Here is an 8,027-nt window from a genome sequence, read left to right as displayed (position 1 = left end):
AGTCAGCCACTGTTTCCACTGTTTCCCCATCTATTTGCCATGAAGTGATGAAGCTAGATGCCATGATCTTAGTTTTCTGAATGTTGAGGTTTAAGCAAACTTTTTCACTCTCCTCTTTCACTTTCATCAAGAGGCTCTTTGGTTCTTCTTCACTTTCTGCCATAAGGGTGGTGTCATCTTCATATCTGAGATTGTTGATGTTTCTCCCAGCAATCTTGATTCCAGCCTGTGCTTCCTCCAGCCCAGCGTTTCTCATGATGTACTCTGCATATAGTTAAATAAGCAGGGCGACAATATACAGCCTTGATGTACTCCTTTCTCAATTTGGAGACCAGTCTGTTGTTCCATGTCCAGTTCTAACTGTTGCTTCCTGACCTGCATACAGGTTTCTCAAGAGGCAGATCAGGTGGTCTGGTATTCCCAGCTCTTACAAAATTTTCCACAGTTTATTGTGATCCACATAGTTAAAGGTTTTGGCATAGTCAATAAAGCAGAAATGGATGTTTTTCTGGAACTCTTTTACTTTTTTGATGATCCAGTGGATGTTGGCAATTTGGTCTCTGGTTCCAGATCAGATAGTGAGCAAGTGACATTTACTTGGTAGCTTGCTGTGTAGAAATCTTCCAAAATAACGAGTCTCTTAAGAAAAAGTAATAAAGAGGGTTGTCAATAGTGAAAAAGCATTAGAACCAGACCTACACTTCCTCCACTGGGCCTTTGCTTCTGCCTGATCTCTCAGGAGCTCTGGAGGAAGTACATGTCTGGCTCAAAGGTGGGCATGCATAACGGGGCTGACAATGCCTTCCTCACAGAGGGGATGTGAAGATTCTATATATAAACACAGCCCATAGAAACACACCCACCCTACAACCCAACAGTGACACTCCCAAGTATATATCAGACAAAAGTGCTTACAAGCATTCACCAAAAGACACAAAATACACTGCTCATAGCAGCACTATTTGTGATACCTCCAAACTGGTGGCAACTCAGTGCCCATCAACATATAAGCAAGTTATAGCATATTCATACAAGGGAGTCCTGTTCAGCAAGGAGCATGAACAACTAGAACCGCATGCCACAGCGCTGAAGCGCTAACAACTGGTCCTCCGTGTGCCGCAGGGCTAAGCCTGGAGTCTGCCATCACTGAGGCCATTTCTCAGAAACGCCGGGGTGTGGACCCTGGTTCTAATACTGGCTGACCTTGGGAAAACTCCTTAACTCCTCTGAGCCTCAGTTTCTTTTGACTAATGGGGATAATGATCTTTGCCCTGGTGCAAGGCACACAGCAGAGACTAGATTTCTTCCTGCCTTGCAAAATGACATGTTACTGCACTCAGAGCCAGAAGGTTCAGACAACCTGAGAGGCACTCTGGAACGTTCTGGGCCCACAAGAGGAATGCAATTAAAGCCACTACATGAAGAAATGGACTAGGAGAACTTCTAGTGTCAGGTTTGAAAATCGCTCAGACGGAGGGCCCCCAAGCCAGGAGCTCCCATCCTGGGACAGCAGCACAACAGCACACACACACACACACACACACACACACACCCCTCAACAATAAAGCACCAACTCACACACGCAGATCACTTTATCAGGGCAAGAGAGAAAGAAGTAGGCAGGGCAGTGTGCCAAAGATGGAGTCTGTGCGTGGGCTGTTGAGCTGTATTTCGGGTCCAGTGAATCCGTCTGCCTTGAAAGAGCTCTTCCAAGTCCATGACTGTAATCAGAGCTACCTTCCTCAGGGTCTGTTTGTTCCTTTCAAGGTCAGGTGACAAATACAGATCTTCAGAATCACATACAGTCACTCTTCACCTGTCTCTGGAAAAACACTGCAATATCTGGAGAATCAGCTAAGAACTAGTCTGACTGCAGGTGGTTCAGAAATAGGGTTGGGTTTACCTCTAATTTCTCTCCTTAATGGATCTCCAAGCCTCACTTCAATGTTGCCTCTACAATGCCTCCCCTAAAACCAAGATCTCCATTAATTCACTATTTGTTGAGTCTTACTGGAGCAGGGATACCTGGGCACCAGACCAAAAAAGAATCAGGTAATAATAATGGCTGCTGTTTATTGAGACCTGATTCGGTGCCAGCCAAGGCACCAGCCATGCCTTTCACATGTGTTACTTTGTTTAAATTCACAACAAACCAAGAAGCCAATTACCCTGAGTGTCTGTTTTCACGGGTGAGAAATAGCCCAGTGAAGTTAAATAGCTTGCCGAAGGTCATAAAGCTCAGAGTTGACACAGCTGAGATTAGCAGTGAGGTCTTTCAGACACCAAAACTCACTTTCAAAGCAAGAAGCTACATTCTGGATCCAACTAGTAGATAACCGGTTGTGTTATCATCAAGTCCCATTCATTACTGGCCTTCTGCGGTGACGGGTTCTGCATGAACGTGAAGTCCCTTGTCTCACAGCATCCACAGGATAGTTGGGGGAGGCAGAGAACACATATGTCAGGATTAACATCTCCAGGGCCAGATGAACCTGTACAGAGCATACTCGTGGAACCTGAGGGAGAGATGAACTGCCTGGGAATGCACAGGGTCACAGAGTATTTCTTCCAGCTGAGGCTTCCAGAGCTAGAGCAAGATCACTCCAGACTTGCTTGGTGAAAAGGATGAAGAGGGCTTTCTAGTTCCTCCAGGGCACCACGCAGCAAAGGCAGGGAGTTAGCAATGGGCAGAGAGCTCAGGATAATTTTGAATGTGCTTTTAAATTGGTGTGTGTACTAAAATATATGGCTTTCCTGACGGCTCAGCGGCAAAGAATCTGCTTGCAGGAGATACAAGAGACGCGAGTTCAATCCCTGGATTGGGAAAATCACCTGGAATCAGAAATGGTAACCATTCCTGTATTCTTGCCTGGGAAATCCCATGAACAGAGGGAGCCTGGTGGGCTACAGTCCATGGGGTCACAAAAAGTTGGACACAACTGAGCAACTGAGAACACACACACACATACACACAAGGATGGGAAGTAGGCAGGACAAAAGGCTCAAACCTGACTGAAGGCTAGCTTCATTCTACAGCCAACATAGGGTTTTTCCAAGAAGACACTGGGGATTGTATACGAGTTGGAACGTCACCAGTCCCTTCATTTGTTTAAGGGACCACATTCACCGTGTTGGTAGACCTCTGAGGCTGCCTTTCCTTGGCTTCTTCAAAGGCACCCAACTGAAGTGGAAGTGAGTTAGGAATAGGACAGTGTCTCTAGAAGGTTAGAACCAGATCTTCAGACCACTACCCCCGCTGTCTGCTCAGAGCAGGAGCTCAATGTGGGGGTGTCCACAGGAGGCCAGCAGGGATCCTTCTGGTCTCTATGGAAGAGACCTGTCACCAGCAGCCTCAATGCCAATGCTTCCTGCTCACCCCTGCCACAAGAAAAGGGAGAGACCCTGGCCAGGGGACCTTTATTTGGGAAGCTTTAATGGGAATCCCCTACTTTGTAGAGATGTTTGTAAAACCTGGTAAGTAGTGGGCCCATAAGCCCTTTATTCCAGGAGCAGCCCAGATGCATCAATCGTTGAGCACCTGTTTTGGGATGGTGCAACCAACTTGCATTTCACCAAGGATGGAGGTGGATGAGAACCCAGGGGCTGGGTTTGTCCTAGAAAAGGTGGAGAGTCATCTGCACACTGTCTAAACTGGAGCAGTCTGTATTTGGAGTTGGGAAGTTTAATAATAGTAAACAAACTTCCTTGGAAAGGGGTGGCCTAAAGGGGAACCATTTATTAGGAGAAAAAAAAAATCAACACCACTAACCCTTCTCAGTCTATAATGAGAAAACCTCTCTCCTGTATAAACCACCTCCTAACATGAGTCACCCCAAGACCCAGCTCCCAAGCCTCAGCCCAGGAAGCAGGGCACAGAGAAGCAGTCAGGTATAAATTACAGGAGCCCTTCAAGGCAGGAAGCAAGGTGAGTTATAGTGGTAGAGTAAATTAATTTCACATAAGTGGGATTAGCGGTTAAATAAATAGCAGTCCCACCACTAGCCCTGTCTGGAATGCTGAATATCTGTCCCCTGACAGGGGGACAGAAAAACCTTGTAGCTGAGCAGGCATCAGGTCACAACACGGTCGCCTACCCGTACTTAAGGACACGTCCTCCAGAAATGTAGGGCAGAAAAATATTTGTATTTGAAAAGACATTCCAAACTGTGAAGAGATGTATGTTGGGGGGGTGGGAAGCAGCCACCTTTTATGGTGGCCACGATGCCCCAGGAGCCAAGGAAGCCCTAAGTGCAACCGAGACAGTAGGGGAGGAGCCGCCCAGGGCTTGGGGTGAAGCGAGCGTAGACAGCGAGTTATAAGGACGGCCCCCTCAGCAGCTTTCATGCCAGGCTGAGTACATGTTGGTTTTATTTTTATATTGTCAACCTCTTGTTTGTTTGGGCTTTTTGAGTCTTCTGCTTCTTTTACAGTTTGAGAGCAATCTCTGCTCAAGCGAGTGGAGCACTGGGTCCTTTGTGACCCCAGGGTTTGACATACATCGGGCCAAGAAAGTAGATTCCTCATCTACAAAGTCAGGTCAATCGCACTTCATAGAGCTGCTGTGAGGATGAAAGTAGATTAAGTCAGAAGCAAAAAGCCCCTTATCTGAGCTCTGCCATGCCAAAGGTGAGACATCAATAAATAGCAGCTCTCTCCCCGCTTCCCGCTTCCCATAAAACCGAGGATCTGTACTGGACACTCTCCAAGGAGGCTAAGTATCAAAATCTTCCTAAGGTGGCAAGAATTACCCTTGCTTTGGGTAATTCTCGGTCACACCTGCAGGGAAGCTTCACAAGGCTGTGGACCTCCCTCTGCCTTTGTCGAGAACCTTGAGCTAAGTCAAGGTGGGTCTGCAACCCGAGGCTACAGTGGGGTGGCAGCAGGAGCAGCGTTACTCTGTGTCCCTTAACCAGGGGGTCCTAAACTTTTTTGACTATACCCCCTTGGGCAACTCCAAAAAACACCCAGTTCATGCCTATTTGTTCCATGCCTCTCTTGCATAATTAGGGCAATGAGCTTCTAGGGAGGGCAGTGAGAATCATAGAGGAGCCCACTGAATTTGCTGCACTGAACTGGCTGAACCTGGGACACTGGACTTGCTTCCCATCTGTGTTAAAGGAGAAGGAGCCTGACGTACACTAGGCTTCACGTTGTGAGTGCTCTCCAGTCTCAAAAATAACCCTATTTCATTTTATTACACTAACCTCAACTGTGAGATGCAAGTTACTAGAGTAGCATAAACCACAGGCAAGCAAGCCACTGAGCCAGTGTCCCTACGTGAGAGTGAGACCAGTGGTGCCAGGCTGCCCAGATTTTCCCAATTTTAGCAATGGAAGTTCCACATCCTGGCAACTCTCTCAGTCCTGGGCAGACTGGAATGGCTGGTCACTCTACAATCCAAGCAAACCATAAGGGACTGTACGTCCATCTCTTCAAGCAATTGGGATCTGTATGGGATTACTTCCTTAATTACATTCATTAATGATGAACAATTTATAGGACCCAAATACTCACCACAGGAAAAACCCAGAGTCTCTTATCAGACTAAAATGGATGATGAGGGCATAAAACCAATAGCAATTTATAAATAAAATGTATGAATAACAGCTATTGGAAACCACAACAACTCAAAACAAATGCCAAGCAACTAACTAAAAAGTGTCCTTCCAAAATCTGGAGGAATCCTGCCTGTATATAGCATGGAAAAACAAATGTGAATCCTTGGTGAACCCTGTGGACACTAATTTTGGCTTATGAATACCGAATTTTTTAGAATTCCTGGTAAGTAGCCTTTAACTGTACCTGAGAAGCAACATGTGTGAGTCACCTGCAGAAGTTAAGAGAAAGACTGGCATTCCTGGGTCATTCATAGTCATCAAAACAACACTTAGTTCCCACCAGTGTCAAGGCTGACACCTTCAAATGCAATGCATTAGCTCATTAAGTGGTAGCTCAGCTGGCAACGAATCTGCCTGCAATGCAGGAGACCCCAGTTCGATTCCTGGGTTGGGAAGTTGCCCTGGAGAAAGGATAAGCCACCCACTCTAGTATTCTTGCCTGGAGAATCCCCATGGAGAGAGGAGCCTGGCGGGCTACAGTCCATGGGATCGCAAAGAATCAGACACGACCAAGGGACTAAGCACAGTACAAGGCCCAGAGAAGTTGAACGACCTTTCCAAAGCTATAATTGTCATAAAGACACCAAAAAGATTTTGAGGGTTATAAGAGGTGTGTTAGGAAGCAGAGTTGTAGGAATGTTAGATACTCAACCTGTCCTATTTATCTAATAACTCATTCCAGGTATACCTAAATAGTGAAAGAGGATGGATACAGTTGGTCCCTAAAAAAGAAATGTCATGGTTCTAAACCCCAGTCTCCTTATTGGTGCTGCAGGGAAAAGTCAATTCATGTTGAAACTGTTTCTTTGACTTACTTTTTATGGCTTTTGTTATATTATTGGTGTTCTATTGTTCAGTTGCTCAGTTATGTCTGACTCTTTGTGACCCTGTGGACTGTAGCACACTGGGCTTCCCTATCCTTCACTATCTCTGGGAGTTTGCTCAAATTCATGTCCATTGAGTCAACAATGCCATCCAACCATCTCATCCTGTCACCCCCTTCTCCTTCTGCCCACAGTCTTTCCCAACATCAGGGTCTTTTCCAATGAATCAACTCTTCACATCAGGTAGCTGAAGTATTGGAACTTCAGCTTCAGCATCAGACCTTCCAATGAATATTCAGTGTTGATTACCTTTAGGATTGACTGGTTTGATCTCCTTACTGTCCAAGGGACTCTCAGGAGTCTTCTCCAGCACCACAGTTCAAAAGCATCAATTTGGCGCTCAGCCTTCTTTACGTCCGTACATAACTACTGAAGAAACCATACCTTTGACAATACGACCTTTGTCAGCACAGAATGGCCTGCCTCAGAGAATCTTGCCCCTCTGCCTGACTGTTAAACTAAAGTGCCTTTGTTCAGGACCCTGTCCACCTGTAGCTGACAGGAAGAAGTTAAAACATCCTCTGCCTTAGACTGACCTTTCGAGGAGATATACGCAAGACGAATGGCCTTTTTACATTGTTCCCTCACCTCCCCCCATCTCTGATCTATAAAAGAACCTGGCACCCAGACCCTGATCATATGGTTATTTTGAGACATTAGACTGCCATTGGTCGTATTCTTTGCACCAGCGCCTCGTCCCTCGGTGTCCTGCGGTGAGCAGAGCGAGCTTGGACTCAGTAACATTGGGATACAGGGTCTGCGCAGCCATAAACAGGTTAAGATGCGGTCATTAGGGTGGGTCCTGATGCATTTTGACAGATGTCCTTACAGCACGAGAGACTGAGAGGCACACTCTGGAGAACGTCCTGTGAAGACATGGACAGAGGGAAGACAGCTGCGTGAAGACAGAGGCAGAGCTCGGAGGTGCGCTGCCATAAGCCAGGGGACAGCTGGGGCTTCCAGAAGCAGGAGGCAAGGAAGGATCCTCCCCTAGAAGCTTCACACCTGGATTTCCAACTTCTAGTCTCCAGAATAGTGAGACGAGAAATTCCTGTTTTTGTTGGCTTGTGGTACTTAACTTTCGGCTGCTCCAGGAAACTAACGGCTTCCCAGGTGGCTCAATGGAAAAGAATCTGCCTACAATGCAAGAGACAGGGGTTCTATCCCTGAGTCAGGAAGATCCTCTGGAGAAGGAAATGGCAACCCACTCCAGTATTCTTGGCTGGGAAATCCCATGAACAGAGGAGCCTGGTGAGCTATAATTCACGGGGTCGCTAAAGAGTAGGACCCGATTTAGCAAGTAAACAGCAGCATGAGCAGGAAGAGGCCTCTAGCAGCTCACAGCCCCAGAGGCTGAATGCCTTGCAAACACAGGGGGAGTGGCAGCTCCTCACCAGTGTCTTCACCGCGACTTTCCCGTTTCTGTGATAGCAGCATCCAAGCGCTTTGGAGCCTCCCTCCCCCATGGGGGGGGTAGGTGCGGGGGGCATACAGCCCAGGCATGGAGAGGGTGGATGATGTCTGG

This window comes from Budorcas taxicolor, chromosome 23 (assembly GCF_023091745.1).
Source record: "Budorcas taxicolor isolate Tak-1 chromosome 23, Takin1.1, whole genome shotgun sequence".
NCBI lineage: Eukaryota > Metazoa > Chordata > Mammalia > Artiodactyla > Bovidae > Budorcas > Budorcas taxicolor.
This window is presented reverse-complemented; position numbering follows the sequence as displayed.